Raw genomic sequence first — 18,463 nt, 5'->3', positions numbered from 1 at the left:
GGAATAACTCAATCAGGCCCTCAGCCTCATAACAAGCCACCTCGTGGGATAAATCAATCAGGCCTACGGCCCCACAAAAATCGTGAATCAATAAAAACATGCTGCGGCGTGCAGCCCGATCCCATAATATCCTCACAACACAGGGCCTCGGCCTCACTCAGTCAGAAACCTCTCAAACCACTCGGGCTATCAGTAAAACAGGGTGCTCAGCCCAAATTGTTATTTTATGCATCAAAACGGAGTAATAAAGACTGATTTATGAAATCAGTAAACGCAACATGACTGAGTATAGATCTTAAATAAAAAAAAGTGAGAGGATAATAAGAAAAAGCCCCTAAGGGTCCAAGAAACTCTGGCACAAGGTCCAAATATGGCATTTAGCCCAATTTCTAAGAAATTCTTTCTAAAACAGATAAGTATCATATAATTTAAGCCAAATACGCAACTTTATAATTGCTACGGGACGGACCAAGTCACAATCCCCAACGGTGCACGCCCATACGCCCGTCACCTAGCATGTGCGTCACCTCAAAATAGTAAAGCAAAGTGAAATCCGGGTTTCATACCCTCAGGACTAGATTTACAATCATTACTTACCTCAAATAATCCAATTCCAATACCGAGCAAGCCAAGCGATGCTCCAAAAAAGCCATCTCGCGCGTTCCGACCACTGGACGGCTCGAGACTAACCAAAAACAACTCAAATACAACAAACAATACTAAAGCAACCAATCCCAATTGAAAAAGGTCGAATCTTTTATCAAAAGCCCAAAATCGACCAAAAAGCCCAACCCGGGCCCGTATCTCAGAACCCGACAAAACTCACAAAATCCGATAACCCATTCAATTATGAGTCCAACCATACTAGTTTCATCCAATTCCGACTCCAAATCAATTTTCAAAACTTAAAAATTCACTCTATGAAACTTTAGGCAAAACCCCCCAAAATTCACTTTGAAATCATCAATCAAATGCCAAAAACGAAGATGGATTCATGAAATATAACCAAAACCGAGTAGAGAACACTTAACCCAATACATATGGTAAAAATCGCCCAAATCCGAGCTCCCCAACTCAAAATATGACCAAATGAACAAACCCTTAATTTATATATTTTTTTCCAGCTATTCTGCCTCGGTTCTCGTTCCCAACAATCCCCTAACTCGCTTTTGATACTTCCAATGGATTCCTTATGAAATTTTAGTCAAGTTAGGCTCTTGAATCACTCCATTTGATCTCATATTGAAGGAGGTATGTTTGTTTCAATATTTGAAAATAGTGAAGATTTTTAAATACGAATTCAGTGGCAATTTCGTAATTAATCTAAAAAATCTGCAACCTAATTCTTAGTAAAATGACCATAAAATCCTCATACGATGTCCAAATTCGACTATTCTTTTTGCTATGGCTCCGTAATTACGATACGGATCTAATGCTTCAATAAAACAGAAGTTGGAGCTCATTTGCTTAATGTAGTACCATTTGAGCTTGAAAAATGACGTCGAAACATAAAAAACGAGCGCAACACAACCCAAACCTATCCGAAACTCACCCGAGCCCCTCGGGACCCTGTTCGAATTTACCAACAAGTCTCATAACATATCACAGACCTACTTGAGTCCTTAAAACACACATAACAACATCGAAAGGACGAATCACATCTCAATTCGAAATCAATGAAATTGAAACTTCAAACTTCCACAACCGATGCCGAAACCTATCAAATCATGTCTGATTAACCTGAAATTTTGCACACAAGTCACACATGACATTGTGGACCTGCTCCAACTTCCGGAATTGGAATCCGACCCCGATATCAAAAAGTCCACTCCCGGTCAAACTTTACAAAATTCCCACTTTCGCTATTTCAAGCCAAATTCTACTACGGACCTCCAAATCACAATCAGGACGGGCTTCGAAGTCCAAAATCAACCAACGGAGCTAACACAACCATCAGAAATCCAATTTGAGGTCAAATTCTAAAAAGTCAAAACTTAGTCAAACCTTTCAAATTTAAAGCTTCTAGCTGAGAATCGTTCTTCCAAATCAATTCCGAATAGCCTGAAAACCAAAACCGACGATTCACATAAGTCATAATACTTCCTACGGAGCTACTCATGGCCTCAAACAACCGAGCGAAGCGCAATTGCTCTAAACGACCGGTCGGATCGTTACATTAAATCACATAACTAAAAAGAACAAGCTTAATGTAAACTGAGAAACAGGTTCAACACCTAGCACATAAGCAGTCACATGCTAAAAAGAAAAGTTGAGAAAGAACATGTTTGCAGGATTGACTAAGGTTGTTATACATTGGTGCAAGACAGGTTAAAACATGGTTGAATTATGCCAAGTACACAACCTAGTGTTATTACCAAGGAAACATGACAACATTGTGATTAGTCAAATAATCATAGAAAGAGTAGGGTATCATGTTAGCAAAGGGGTGAGATTACAATCACAAATTAAGTCACATATACAAGCTATTACTCAAAATAGAAGGTAAAATCATGTCAAGTAGCAAGCATAGGCATTCAAGCATTGTTATAGAGGTCCAATTAACAAAAGACGATCCATCTTGTATCAAAAATTTAGCGTAACATCTCAAAGTACTGATTCAAACATCATGAGACAACTGTTCCAAATCACAAGAAAACACTAGAAGGGGGGGGGGGGAGGGGTATCGGGTCGAGTGATCATGTAGAATAACACAATAGCAGGGAGGTAAATTACGACTGACAATGAAGGTCTTAACACAGGCTAACAAAAATGTGAGGCATCCATTGCAGGGATTCAGGACAAGTAAGTAAACATGTTCATGAGCATTCAAGAGTTTAACATACTAACTGAATAAACCTCAAGAAAGTCTAGATTAAACAAGCTAGGGATAGATAACTTCAGAAGTAGCATTAGGAGCAGTTAAGTGTTAAAGAGGCTAAAACATGTAAAGTTGATAGAACAATACCTAACATAACTCAAAAGCGTATTGAACCATAGATTCAGAAGTAAGAACACATGCAAATCATAGACATGTAACAATGAAATTGCAGAAGTCAAGTGACTCACCAGTTAAGCGAAAATGCACAAAATAAGAAAATTACACAATATTCTGAGTAGCAAGATCCCAGAACTAAATGGCCTTGGCTTCCAACCGACCAAAATCAGAATATAGAATGCAAATCAGAGTAAAGCTTTAGATTTAGTGAAGCTATATCGAGTTCCGAAAAAGTCTCTCTCTAAAGGGAATGGGGGAAGGGTTTATATAGTGGTGGAAATTAACATCCAAATAAGAAAATTCATCAATCAAACATGAGAAATGAAAGATTCATTACATGCAATCAGAATCAGTAAGGAAAAGGGAAAAGTCTCAAACCCTAATTTTAGGGAGAGTGTAAAATCGGCAGAATAAAATCAAACACCACACAGAATAGGAAGAACAGAGACGGAATATCACTTAAAATTAGAGAATCGAACCCGTTTTGGTTCGATTGGAAGAGGACTGATGAAAACCCTAATTTAGTGTAGGTAAAAATCATCGATTCGTATTTACAAAGGATACATGATGAACATAGACAGAATAATCAGAGAAATCAAGGATTTGAACCGATTTGGTGAGATTTGCTTGCCATGTTAGGCAACCAACTAGGTAACACCACATACGAGTGACCAGTAGCGAGAGGAGATCAATAAGGCAAGTGAATCAACGATTGATTCCATTTAAGGGCCGGATTTAGAGAGGTTGAGAGAGGCGGCGGGTTAGGGTTCTTCAGAGGGGAGAGAATAGAGAGGCGAAGGGTTTGAAGTGAATGAATTAGGGTTAGGGGTTAGGGTATAATTAAAAGGGTAGGAATAATATGGGCCGTTGATCTCAAAGATCAACGACCATGATTTAAAGGGTTTTTTGGGTAGGGTAGGTTTAGTTAATTGCGCTGAGGTTATTTTGTTTGGCCTGGGGTGTTTTGAGCTATTGTATTAGGTGATTGGGCTAGGAGTCGGTCTGAAAATAGGTAGAATTTATGCTAGTTTTTAAATGCCCAATATTTAATGAATAAATAATTTATAAAAGTAATTAATAAATGCCAAAATATCATTTGTGTACTAAAATGATTAAAAATAATTACTTAACATTATAAAAATATAAAAAGTCATTTTCTGCATAAATAATGTAATTCTACATTAATATGGGCTATTATTATGAAATGTGTAATTTAGCGCTAAAAATGCAAATGTAATTATAAAAAATGCACTCAAAATATTTAAAACCTTATATTGGTATAAATGATAAGTTAAGATGATTCAATCATCATAAAATAATTTGGAAGATAATTATTGGATATTTATATATAATAAAAATGCAGGAATATATTGGTTTAAAGTCTTTAAAAGTTATGAAAAATTATAAAAAATATTTGTGTATGCATATAAATAAAATGGTGATGGATATGCACTATTTTGAAAGTATATGTATATATATTTAAAATATGAGGGAAAAAATTGGGTATCAACAGCCTTCGCAAGCGCGAGAGATGTATGTGAACGCGAAGAAGAAATTTGGGGTGGTCAGCAGAAGCACTTCGCGAACGCGAAAGGCACTTAGCGATCGCAAAGAAGGACACCAGAAGATAGAATCAGTAGTTCAAAAATAGGAGGAATTGACCCGTAGCCACCCAGAACACACCCGAGGCCCCGGGACCCCGTCTAAACACACAAACAAGTTCTATAACCTAACACGGACTTGATCGGGGTCTCAAATGATATCAAACAACGCCGAAAATGCAAATCGCGCCATGAATCGAACTATGAGCTTCCAAATCTTCCATTTTCGAAAACTCGTGTTGAAACCAATCAATCCAACCCGGAATGACGCCAAATTTTGCAGACAAGTCCCAAATGACAAGACAGAGCTTTTACAACTCTCGGAATTGCATTCTGACCCCGATTTCACAAAAGTCAACTATGGGTCAAACTTCTCCATTTTCAAAACTTCAACTTTTCCAACTTTCGCTGAAATGCCTCAAATTACCCTACGGACCTCCAAATCTGAATCTGGACGCGCGCCTAAGTCCAAAATCACCATACGAAGCTGCTGACATCATCCAAAACTGATTCCGGAGCCATTTACTCAAAAGTCAAATTCCGATCAATTTCTCACCGCTCAAACATCCAAACTAGAATCCTTGTCCCAAATTCGACTCCGAATCATCCGGTAATTGAATTCAAGCATGCACGCTAGTCGATACACATAATATGAACCTTCTCAAGACCTTATGCCGCTGAGCGGAACTTATATTCTCAAAAAGACCTGCCGGGTCGTTATAAAAAGCAAGTCTATAAGCAACCTCTCCAAATATCTACAACACCTCAAATGGACCAATAAATGTCGGGCTCAACTTGTCCTTCTTGATCATCGGAGGGGTCGGCGTCCCACAGGGACCATATTCAAACGTGCCAAAGTATCTATCATAAGGGAGAAGCGGACTCGGGACTACATGAACCCTCATATTCAGCGAGGAAGACATCGAGGACTTATCTCAGCCTCACAATGATGCACTAGTAATTTCTATCCTTTTAAATAAAGTTCAAGTTAAACGTGTTCTCGTGGATCCAGGTATCTCAACAAATATAATCAGATCAAGGGTCGTGGAGCAGCTCGGGCTACTTGACCAAATCATACCTGCCTCTCGAGTCTTGAATAGATTCAACATGGCAAGTGAAACGACGAAGGGGGAAATCATCCTCCCAGTCAACGTGGCCGAAACCATACATGCACCAAGTTTCATGTCATCGAAGGAGATATGAGGTATAATGCTTTACTTGGAAGGCAGTGGATCCATAGCATGAGGGCAGTGCCATCAACCCTTCATCAAATGATTAAGTTCCCAACAAAGGATGGCGTTAAAATAGTATATGGAGAGCAGCATGCAGCTAAGGAGATGTATGCAGTACACAACTTGGCACCAGTATCGACACCATCCACATCAGAGAAGTCAAAGGACAAACAGGTCGCTAAATAGCAATCACAGCCCATAACCTCGGTTGAGCCTGAGGGACAGGTGATCGATGAACAGGTGGTCGAGGACGAAGAAGAAGATTTCCTCACCCCCGAGTTTCATTGCCCCCGAGGAATCGAATGCAACGAAGTCTACAGTCGAAGAACTCGAGCAGGCCATATTGATCGAGCACCTTCCAGAATGAAAGGTATACCTGGGGACGGGGTTAACCCCCAAACTCAAGAAAAAACTCATTCAATTTCTTATCGATAATATTGATTGCTTTGCCTGGTCCCACTTAGATATAATAGGGATCCCACCGGAGATAACTACCCATCGACTAAGTGTCGATCCCTAATCTAAACCGGTGAAGCAAAAGAGGAGACCTCAATCCTAGGTAAAGCATGCATTCATCAAAGAAGAGGTAACCAAACTTCTCAAGATTGGATCCATTAGGGAAGTAAAATATCCCGAATGGCTAGCTAACGTAGTGGTAGTCCCTATAAAGGGGAATAAACTTAGAATGTGTGTAGACTACAAAGATTTGAACAAAGCATGCCCTAAAGATTCTTTCCCACTGCCCAACATCGATCAATTGATTGATGCTACGGATGGCCACGAGATCCTTACTTTTCTCGATGCCTACTCCGGGTACAATCAAATACAAATGAACCCGGAGGACCAGGAAAAGATTTCATTCATCACAAAGTATCGTACATATTGCTATAATGTAATGCCCTTCGGGCTAAAAAACGCAGGAGCCACATATCAACGCCTAGTTAATAAGATGTTCGAACATCAAATAGGCAAATCTATGGAAGTTTATATTAAGCTGATGATATGCTAGTTAAATCCTTGCGCGCAGAGGACCATTTGACTCATTTGCAGGTGACGTTCGATAACCTAAGAAAGTACAACATGAAGCTCAACCCCGAGAAATGCGCTTTTGGAGTCGGCTCGGGCAAGTTCTTGGGCTTTATAGTGTCGAACAAGGGGATCAAGATCAACCCCGATAAAATCAAAGCCATCGAGGAATTCACCATAGTGAACAATGTGAAAGCCTTACAACGACGATCGGAAGGATAGCTGCCGTAGGCCGATTTATCTTGAGTTCATCTGATCGGAGCCATCATTTCTTTTCCCTACTCAAGAAGAACAACTTTGTATGGACACCGGAGTGCCAACAGGTCGTGGAAGAATTAAAACGGTATCTCTCGAGCCCACCCCTGCTCCATACTCCGAAGGAGGATGAAACACTCTACTTGTATTTAGCCGTGTCCGAGGTGGAAGTAAGTGGCGTATTGGTTCGAGAAGAACAAGGTGCACAATTTCCTGTCTATTATGTGAGTCGTACCCTAGGAGATGCTGAAACCAGGTACCCACATTTGGAAAAGTTAGCTCTTGCATTGATAAACACATCTAGGAAGTTAAAACTGTATTTTCAATGTCATCCTGTATGTGTATTGACTACATACCCACTTCGAAATATCTTGCATAAGCCCGAATTATCAGGCCGATTGGCCACATGGGCCATCGAACTTGGGGGGTATGATATCAAATATCAGCCTCGTACGGCTATCAAGTCTCAAATTTTAGTAGACGTCGTGGCCGATTTTTTGCCTGCCCTCGTACTAAAAGTAGAAAAGGAACTCTTGCTAAAATAAGGTACCTCTTCGGGGGTGTGGGCCTTTTTCACAGACGGTGCCTCGAATGTGAAAGGATCCGGGCTCGGCATCGTTTTAAAACCGCCTATGGGCAGTGTCATTATGCAATCTATCAAAACTTCTAAATTCACTAACAATGAGGCCGAGTATGAGGCCATGATTGCAGGTCTCGAACTAGCCAAGGGCCTTGGACCGGAGGTCATCGAGGCAAAGTGTGAGTCCTTTTTGGTAGTAAATCAAGTAAACGGGAGCTTCGAGGTTCGAGACGATCGAATGCAGAGGTACTTAGACAAACGTCAAGTGACATTGCACCGCTTCAAGGAATGGACACTAGACCATGTACCTCGAGAACAGAATAGCAAGGCCGATGCACTTGCAAGCTTGGGGTCATCGGTTGAAGAAGATGAAATTGTTCCGGGGACTGTCGTTCAACTATCGAGGTTGGTGGTCGAAGAAGGCCATGCAAAGATTAATTCAACAAGTCAAACGTGGGATTGGAGGAATAAGTACATCGACTACTTGAAGCACGAGAAGCTCCCCACGGACCCAAAAAAGTCGAGAGCACTTTGAGCCAAAGCAGCTCGATTCTCACTCGATGAAAATGGAACATTATATAGAAGAACCTTCGATGGACCACTGGCAGTGTGCTTGGGTCCCAGGGACACCGATTATGTATTACGAGAAATCCACGAGGGCACTTGTGGGAAACATTCTGGTGCAGACTCTTTGGTTCGTAAAGTGATCAAAGCGGGGTATTATTGGGACAGCATGGAAAGGGATACCAAGGAGTTCGTTCGAAGGTGTGATAAATGCCAAAGATTTGCACCAGTGATCCATCAACCCGGTGAACAACTCCATTCGGTCCTATCCCCATGGCAATTCATGAAATAGGGGATGGACATCGTCGGCCCCCCTACCAACGGCGCCAGGCAAAGCTAAATTTATTTTGTTTATGACTGACTACTTCTCAAAATGGGTAGAAGCGCAGGCCTTCGAGAAGATAAGAGAAAAAGAAGTCATCGACTTCATATGGGACCACATCATATATCGGTTCGGGATACCTGCCAAAATAGCATGTGACATTGGCAGCAAAGTGACAAAATTCCTCGACCACCATAAAATCAAAAGGATTCTATCAGCGCCTTACCACCTAAGTGCAAATGGTCAAGCCGAGTCCACGAACAAAACCATCATTCGAAACTTAATGAAAAGGTTAGATGACGTAAAGGGGAAATGGAGAGAAGTATTGCCTGAGGTGCTATGGGCATATCGAGCGACGTCAAAGTCGAGACAGGGGAGACCCTGTTTTCTTTGGTACATGGGTCCGAAGCATTGATCCCAGTCAAAGTCGGGAAGCATAGCGTCAGGTTTCAACATGCCACCGAGGACTCAAATCACGAAGCTATGAACACTTCTCTCGAACTACTAGATGAAAACGTGAAGCCGCATTAATTTGAATGGCCGCGCAAAAACAAAGGATCGAAAGGTATTACAACAGAAGGACAAACCTTCGATATTTCAGAGTCGGGGACTTAGTCCTAAGGAAATTCATTCCCAACACTCGAGACCCAAACGAAGGGAAACTAGGCCCCAACTGGGAAGGACCGTACCGTGTCCTCAGAGTCGTAGGGAAAGGATCCTACAACCTTAGCACAATGGAAGGCGAGCAACTACCGAACAATTGGAATGTATCGTTGCTCAAACGCTATTACTGCTAAGGTATGACCTTATCCCCTTTTCCATTTATATTTAAAACTAACTCCTTGCAGATGTTCGATTGGAAACATCAAGGCACCTTCCAGCTCGAAGACCTTGGGTTTTAAAGCATGCGTTGCATTCTTTTTCCCTTAGATCGGGTTTTATCCCAAATAGGTTTTACCGGCGAGGTTTTTAACGAGGCAACACCTATATACTACCTAAGGAATATTCAACAAGTATTCAAGGCTTCTTTTCAATCAACCTCAAACACTGGGGGGCATCACCCTTAGAGGACACATTCTCAAAGAAAGCAATTCATGCCAAGAAGGCCTCGATAGGGGAATATTGTAGTGGGCCAAACAGTTAAATGAACCGTGTCCATGTAGGATAATCGAGCCCCTAGCGGCAAAACATGTACGTATGTATCAATTATTCTTATTATATCGAAACATTTTGTGCCTTAAAAGAAGTCTACTATTTTCACATTTAACGGCTCAAGGGCCAAAACCCCGAATGCACCCGAATACTCGGGGACTATCATCGACAATCGACATATTGAGTCATCGAACACTCAAACTTATAAGACCTCAAAGAGGCATATTCGAGCTCACAATACCTCGAAGAGGCATCCCCTCTATATTAAGGCCAACACTGTTACACTCCGGGACTAAAGGCTACGGCTATATAAAAGACTACGGTCATATGAAAAGGCTACGGCCGAAATAATGCGGCTCGGAGACATCCGACTTCCGCCATAAAACTAAAAGGCCTTCATATACTTCGAAAAAAACGGTTAAATCAGGCTACCCCCGGCAAAAGAAAATTATAAGGGCTTCGATAAAATCATCCCTCGAATAATGCGAAGACTTTGATAGTATCTGCCTTCGAAAAAATCTCAGGAGGTGTTAGATTATCGTTGCATATCAAATTACAAACCAGGTTCAAATTAATCGAACCTTCAGAAATCGAAAAGTACATGCTAAGGCATACCAAAAATTTCACTAAGTCTTTAGCCAGAAAGAGGGATAAATTTATAGCCATTGTAGATGCCGAATAGGCCCTACCTAAAGAGCCTAAGGGCCAACCCAAAAGAGCCTAAGGACCGACCCAAAAGAGCCTAAGGGTCAACCTAAAGATCCTAAGGGCCAATATATGAAGAGCTTAAAGGCCGAAGCACACCATGCTCGAGACCTTACCCAGCTCGGGCTCAAAAGTCCCGAGCTAAAACTTAGCTCGAAGACCGAACCCTAAGTGGTAACCTATTATCGATCGTTGATCAAAACACAAAACTCGAGGGTATACTCTACCCCAAATTTGAATCAACACTCAGAGATTATAGCATCATAAATCAAGAAAACTTTGAAGAAAAATTGAAGGCAAACAATCAAGGAAACTCCTTCCCTTTTTATGTATAAAAAAGATATTACACAGGAGTCCTACAAAGCAAAAAATTACAAAAAGATAGACAAAATTCTACCTACACCAAAGGGGCATCCCCCCCGGACCTATCACTCCCCCAAGACCAGCCTCTTCCCCGGGGTAGCTTCTTCAGCAATCCCATCCTCTTCATCATCTTTGACGTCATCATCATCGTCGGAGGAAAGGACAAATTTGGCATCAACCTCATCTGCCTTAGCTTGCTCTATCTCTTCGGAAAGATCGAAGCCCTTAGCATGGATCTCTTTGAGGGTCTCCCTCTGGGATCGGAGTCGGGCATAGTCATTGCTTCTTTTCTCTCGGTCGGAAGCCCCCCTCAACTCCATCTGAGCATCGTAGCATCCTTTAAATAGATGGCCACCGTCCTGTCAGCATTGGCTTGTATTTCTCTGGCTTCGGCCCGGACTTCAACAACTTCAACCTTCACCTTCACAAGACCGGCCTCGAGCTCGGCTATTCTGCCAGCCTGAACAAAGATGCTCCCTTGAGCATTCCGAAGTTGAACCTCGAGGGTCGATACCTTCGCCAGTGCATCATTTTTAGCCACAACAAGTGTGTCCATCTTCGCCTTCCATTCATTGCACTCGGCTCGAACTTGATCTACCTCGCCCCGGAGCTTCCCAATCATATCTAGCTTTTGCTGCAGCTGAGACATTGAAGTATTAGCCTCTGAAGACGGGAGAGGTAGCCCGTATTTTTTCAAAACAGAGGTTACCTGCTTTTCTAACTCATTCTCGTATTCACGAGCTTTGGTCAACTCCGATCGGAGATGCTTCAGTTCTTCCTCCTTTTTGTCAAGGAGACGCCTGAGGGTTTTCTCCTCATTCGAAGCTCTACGTAACTCGGCTTCACAATGACGCGATTCGGTCTTCAATTTGTCAAAGGCCTATAGAAAGGAAAGGAACAATCTATTAGACAAAAGAAGAAAAGTATGGCATTGGAGAAATTGCAGTGCCACTAAAAAATTACAATTTAGCAAAGATGTTGAGCCTCCTCGAAGATTGAGCTCGCATCCATTGGGTCGGCCTCATCGACCCAGCAAAGCAACCTTAGAAGAGGTCGTTTTCACTCGGGACTCCGCCTAGCTTGGACGTCTTCAAACTCTGAGCAACACTAATGACATCCTCGGAGAAGGCCAGAAATAACGACGAATGACGTGCTGTCATAGCCTCGGGGAGATCACCCGAGGCGTTATGTTCATGCAAAGGAGCTTCGTAGCTCGCTCCCTTGTGAGTATTTCCAGAAGTTTGAGAAGTAGTTACCATGTCAAGTGATGCAGGGCCTTCATCCCTTTTTTCTTCTAAAGTTCCTTCCTCGAGTTTAGGGGCCCCGATCAGCAGGCTTGACAGCCTCGGAAGATTTCCTGATTCGAGTCACCAACGTCGAACCCTCCATATCGTCATCGTCATCGTCCATGAACTGGTGGACTGAATCAATATCCGCATTGATGACGATGCTTTTCTTGCTCCTCCGAGCGGGCTCTTCTTGGCTTTGAGTGTCCTCGATCTTCGAGGACCTTCTTCTCTTGTAAACCTTCTTTGGCTTTGGAGATGAAGATCCTACTTCCTTCCCGGAAGGGGGCGGCCTCATCTCGGAGAACTCACCAATACCTGAGACAGAGGAATCAGGTCACATGATGAAAGGTACTCTTAATGAGGAAAGAAGTATTGTAACGCGTACCGTGGTGTTTCGCTTCCCACTTGCCCTTCGACAAGTCCCGCCAGTTGCATTTGTCATATGATGAAGTAGCAGCCAGTTTGCGAACCCAGTCCTCGTGGTCGAGGACCGCATTAGGCATCTACGGGACCGCTGCGGAAAAAGGGAAAGGAATAATTACGCGAAGTTTAGCAAAATTTATGGAAAAGGACTAAAGCAAAGAATTCAACTCACATTCGAAGTTCTATTTCTCGGGGAACGGTAGGAATTTCTCGGGAATGACATCGGCGGTCCTCACCCGGATGAACCGGCTCATCCAACCTCGATCCTTATATTCATTATTGCTAGCAAAGAATGACTTGGTTGATCGGCGTTGGATTATGATTAACCCTCGGAAATGTTGAGGTCGGTATAATCAGATAAGGTGGCTGAGGGTGAACTCAAGCCCCGCCTTTTCGATGAAGAACCTCATCATTATCACGATCCGCCACAAGGACGGATGAATCTGGCCCAAGGTAACTTGATATCTTCGGCAGAATTCAAGCACGAGCGGGTCGAGGGGACCCAGCGTAAAGGGGTATGTATACACACTCAGAAACCCCTTATGTAATTTGTGATGTCCTCATCACGAGAAGGTATTTGCAGAACGACCTTCTCTTCCCATTTACACTCTCTCCTCACATCATCGAGGTGTTCTTTCACAATTGACCTTACGTATCTCAATACATGTTCTCGACGACCGGGGACATCGGGATGAACTGAATAAATATGCGAGGTTTGGAGCTAATACGGCGGAGGAACTGGTGGTGAAAAGGAAACATATAGAGGAAAATAGGTGTTGCAAGGTGGAAAAGTTCTTAATGAGAAGAGAAAACAAGTATATATAGAGGAAGGCTGCAACAGTTCATTAATATTGATAGCCGATCGACTCTGATGTGCGTTTAATGCTTTTTGGGAAGAGAACCGACGGGACGCTTCGGTCATTTCAACGCTTATGTCATAAGAGTGATGACATCATAAAGGACTTAGGGAATTGAAATCGTTTCGTATCATTTCAATTTAAGAAACACGGGGACTATCTGTATACGGTTGAACTTGGGGAGCTCGATTTCGAGGACTTAATGGTACCCCGGGCTCGAGTTCGGGAAGCACAAAGTAAAGACCAGGTCTGATTGGAAAATGCATACCTCGATGGAGAAAATCGGAGACGCATCATGATCTGCCTCGAGGGCCGTACAATTTCGATGACACTCAAGAAAGAGCGGAAATTTCTTAAAGGCATAAATATCTAAGGATAAGATTTGTACGAGTTGGTACAGGTCCGTACAAGGTTGTTATACAGCTGTACCAATAGAATTCTTTACCACAATTAGGAATGTACTATATTGGGGTTTTCTCCACCTATATAAAGGGGACCCCAATCATTTGTAAATATACATTATTCACGTCAATAGAATATTCTACTTTGCTTTTCTCGTGCTCCACAATTTTTCTTCAGCTTTATTGTTCTACTTTATTGTCTTTACCTTATTTGCTCTTAACTCACCTCGAGGCCCCCGAGATAATCCAGCTCAAGGTCTCTGTTGCTCTAACAATACTGGTTTGGTTCACCAATTCTTCTTACTTAAACCTAATATTACTTGTATATTCATTAGTATTGGAATAAATCACATATCTTTAAAATCACAAATCATCTTTAATTGTTACTCACATTTTTTGAGGTAAACACTTATATAGCAATCAAGCTAGAAACTACGAGAATACTATTTAAATCAAATCCATGTGGATATAATATTATATTACACTATATTCGACTAGCGAGCATATATAAGTTTGTGTTTTGCGCCTGTTCTAAATCGCCTTCTCCAAAGCATCATGGAATAAATTAGTACCTAACAACCTAGCCTCGCCAGACTCAAACCAACCAACTGGAGAGAGAGATATTGCCTACAATATAAGGCCTCATATGGAGCCATCTGAATATTGGATCGGTAGCTATTATTGTAAGCAAACTCCACTAATGGTAGGAGCTGATCCCATTGGCTTCCGAAATAAATAAAGCATGGTCTCAACATATCCTATGGGAGCTAAATGGTTCGGCTCGGACTACCCGTCCGTGTAAGGGTGAAATGCAGTGCTGAGCTCCACCCGTATGCCCAACTCACTCTGAACAACCTCCAAAAGTGCAACAAAAATTGAGTGTCGTGGTCTAAAATGATAGATATGAGTACACCATGCAAGCGAACAATCTCTCCAATATAGATCTGAGCCAATTTCTCTGAAGTATAGTGAACTTAAATACTTTCCTGATGGACTAAGGAGAGCATCCTTTTGCACGTCAACTGTGGAACTACATTTTTAACACTCAAGTCGATTACTAGTCTTAGTGTTCTTCTTGTGTTATAGTGAATGTGTATTAGGAAATCGAGTTGTAATCAAGGTGTCATACTTAATCTATGAGTTGAAGTAATTGTTTGAGTTTTCAAGTTAGAGTAACTTTTAACTTAAATAGTTGATGCAGGAGAACTGTGTGGGTATTGATTTACAAGTCTTGTAATCAAAATATTTGGCCTATTTGTTTTAGTGAACTTGAAGTTAAAATACTACGTGGTAGGTCGTGATTTTTGCACCTTTGAGTCGGGTGATTTTTCATGTAAAATTTTTTGTCTTTGCTTCTACTGTTTATATCATTTTTGTCTAAGGAATAAGGTAAAGAACCAAGTTCTTTAGTAATTTAGGAAGTCACTCAAACTAACAATGTCCATAAATTCAAATTCATCATTTATTCTTAAGATCCAATCACAAAATAAGAAATTGAAAAGAAATAGAAATACAACAACAACAACAACAACGAACCCAGTGTATTCCCATAAATGGGGCTGAGGAGGGTAGCGTGTACGCAGACCTTACCCCTACCTCATAAACATAGGGAGATTATTTCCGATAGACAGAAAAGAAATAGAAATGACAGAATGAAATGGTAAATTGCATAATCAACACAAACAAGATAAATGTTTGTTGTGGATGGATTCTTTTAAGAAATCCATGACACGATCGTTCTCAAACTGCACATGCATATGTCACGGTATTAGGATATTGTATAACCTGCCTGCATGTCTTGCAAAGGTACGCAGTAGAGCAATCACTATTGGATCTACAATAATTTCCGCAGTCTATTATTCCAGTAAGTGGAAGTAATTCGCGTTTGGCCAATGCTATGGTTGGTGGCATTTCTCGTAAAGCCATCACTTGTATGCTAGGAAACAATAATATTCCAACTGAATATCATAGTTATAATAAACAAGATATTACTAAGAGTATTACTTAAAATAGAAAGACACAAAGCCATTCCAACATAATCATATACGTATACATCACTTTCTTATTATTTAAATATAGAAGAAAATAATAAACATGGTATCATACCAGTAGTTGTTTGAAGAAGAATGGTTAAGAGGAAACCAAAGTTGATCAATTCTTTTGCACTAGCCATATTTGCTCCGATTTGCATTAACCATAGAGATGGGCATAGTGTATCTTAGTTTACTATAAGATATAAGTTTTGGCGGTATTCGTGGATCGATTCGATTAAACACCATCCAATCTTTCTAAATATTAAATATAGAGAAGACTATATAAAGCACAAGATTAAATTATGAATTTCTTGATACATATCCCAAGCATTAAGAATTAATGCACCGACACTATTTAATGTTGATGCCAAAATTAAATTATAATATTATGGAGAAATGAATAAATATACATAGATTCAATACTCTATAATAATATGTCATTAATGTTTGCATGTGGAAGTGTCTAGTTTTTCCCATACTTAAGACGCAAATAATGCCACCCCATCATAAGATAAATAATAGTGGCTTAATATGAACTATATACTATAGGTTAATGCTATTTACATGAGCACATCAAATCGTTAAATTAAAAAAATTATAATTAATATTTGCACATGTACCATTATATGTTAAGCCAACCACTTAACTAATACACATGTATTTCACATTAATAATTCATATTCAGTATAATGTTTAATATACTTCATATCAATTACATTTCTCTTCATTTGTTGTTAACATGGATTCATGCAAAATTTTAAATTCTAATCAAGTTTTTTCTCATGACTACCTTTTGTTGACTTAATGATCCGACGTCTTGTTAGATCGTTATTTTTATTAAAATTACTGTATATGATTAATAGCTTTAACAATATAAGTGAAAATCACTAGCAAATCTATAATAAGCCGGCATTTTCGAAATACTTTGATATTTCATAAAAGATAAACCAAAAGCTTTTTCATAACAGAGTTTCATAAAAACGAGAGTTAAAATCACAATACAGTGCGGAAAGACAGCCCAAAACATCGGGGTGTTACTAAGTCATGAGCATCTAAGAACCAGTCTACAAATAGAGTCTATAACAGTTTGTGCCAAATGCCAATACAAGAGAGAAAAGATAATAAGAAAGGAGAGACAAGGACTGCGAACGCCAGCAGCTACCTCGTAAGTCTCCGATGCTCAACCACGCACGAGCTCAATGTCCTCCATGACCAGACACACCTTGATTTTCACATGAAGTGCAGGGTGTAGCGTGATTATCACCAACTCAGTAAGTAACAGAAATAAATAAGGAACTGAGAAGCAGTGACGAGCTATACAAATACAGTTCATTTCAGTAATTTCAGTAAAGAAAAGACATGCTTTCAAATCCGGCAGCTTAAGTCAAATCAGTCTTATACAGTTTCAAGTTCAAGTAAACCGGATATAAAATCTTCCAGAAATTTCACAACAATGACAAATATCATCTAAGTACAACAACAAATGAAAGCAAGTTGTAACGACCCGACTAGCCATTTTTAGAATTTGCACTTCGCTCGATAGTTTGGGGGCACAAGTAGCTCCGTATGATGTAATACGACTTGTGTGAAAAATTTGATTTGATTTCGAGTTGATTTGATATGTTTCGGCACGAGTTTTTGGAAATCGAAAGTTCGAAAGTTCATTAAGTTTGATTTGAGGTGCGTTTCGCCGTTTCGATGTTGTTATGCGTGATATGAAGCCTCAAATAGGTCCGTGTTTTGTTATGGGACTTGTTGGTATGTTCGTTCGGGGTCCCGAGGGGCTTGGGTGAGTTTCGAACAGGTTTTGGGCTGTTTGCGCTCGTTTTTTATATGTTTCGACGTCGTTTCTTCAAGCATAAATGGTACCACATTAAACAAATGAGCTTCGATTTTTGTTTTGATTGAACCATTAGATCCGTATCGTATTTAAGGAGCCATAGCAAAAAGAATCATCAAATTTGAATAACGTATGAGGATTTAATGGTTTTTTTACTATGAATTGGACTGCCAATTTTTCAGATTAATTATGAAATTGCCGCTAACTTCGTATTTAAAAATCTGCACTATTTTCAAATATTGAAACAAACATATCCCCTTCATTATAAGGTCAAATGGAGTGATTCAAAGGCCTAACTTGACTGAAATTTTACAAGGAATCGATTGGAGGCATCAAAGTGAGTTTCGAGATCGTTTGGCACGCAAAACCAGACAGAATAGCTGGACAAAAATACTTAATATCGAATGTTTGATCAATTGGTCATATTTTGAGTTGGGGAGCTCGGATTCGGACAATTTTTGGAGGTGATTTTCACTATATGGATTAGGGTAAGTGTTCTATACTCGATTTTGGTTATATTTCATAAATCCATCTTCGTTTTAGGTATTTGATTTATGATTTCAAAGTGAAAATTGGGGGTTTTGTCTAAAATTTCATAAAGTAAATTTTTGAGTTTGTATATCGATTCGGAGTCGGATTTGAGTGTAACTAGTATGGTTGGACTCGTAATTGAATGGGTGTTCGGGTATTGTAAATTTGGTCGTGTTCCGAGGTGCGGGGCCGAGGAGTTGACTTTTGTTGACTTTGCAAATTGTATAAGGATCATAACTTTGTTAATTAAAATTATTTTCTCTTGCATTGTTTGATGTATTTAAGTCTTCTTTG

General features: G+C 40.3%; 1 long non-coding RNA gene across 1 annotated transcript; it reads right to left on the bottom strand.

The window, feature by feature from the left end:
• Positions 15,206–16,038, bottom strand: LOC109228280. The gene is made up of 2 exons (XR_002068357.1): positions 15,872–16,038; positions 15,206–15,723 (listed from the first exon to the last, which is right to left on the bottom strand). It is a non-coding gene; the product is annotated as an uncharacterized LOC109228280 (long non-coding RNA).

This window comes from Nicotiana attenuata, chromosome 6 (genome assembly GCF_001879085.1).
Source record: "Nicotiana attenuata strain UT chromosome 6, NIATTr2, whole genome shotgun sequence".
NCBI classification, from domain to species: Eukaryota; Viridiplantae; Streptophyta; class Magnoliopsida; order Solanales; family Solanaceae; genus Nicotiana; species Nicotiana attenuata.
The sequence above is the reverse complement of the archived record's forward strand: the minus strand, read 5'-3'. Positions and strand labels throughout refer to the sequence as shown.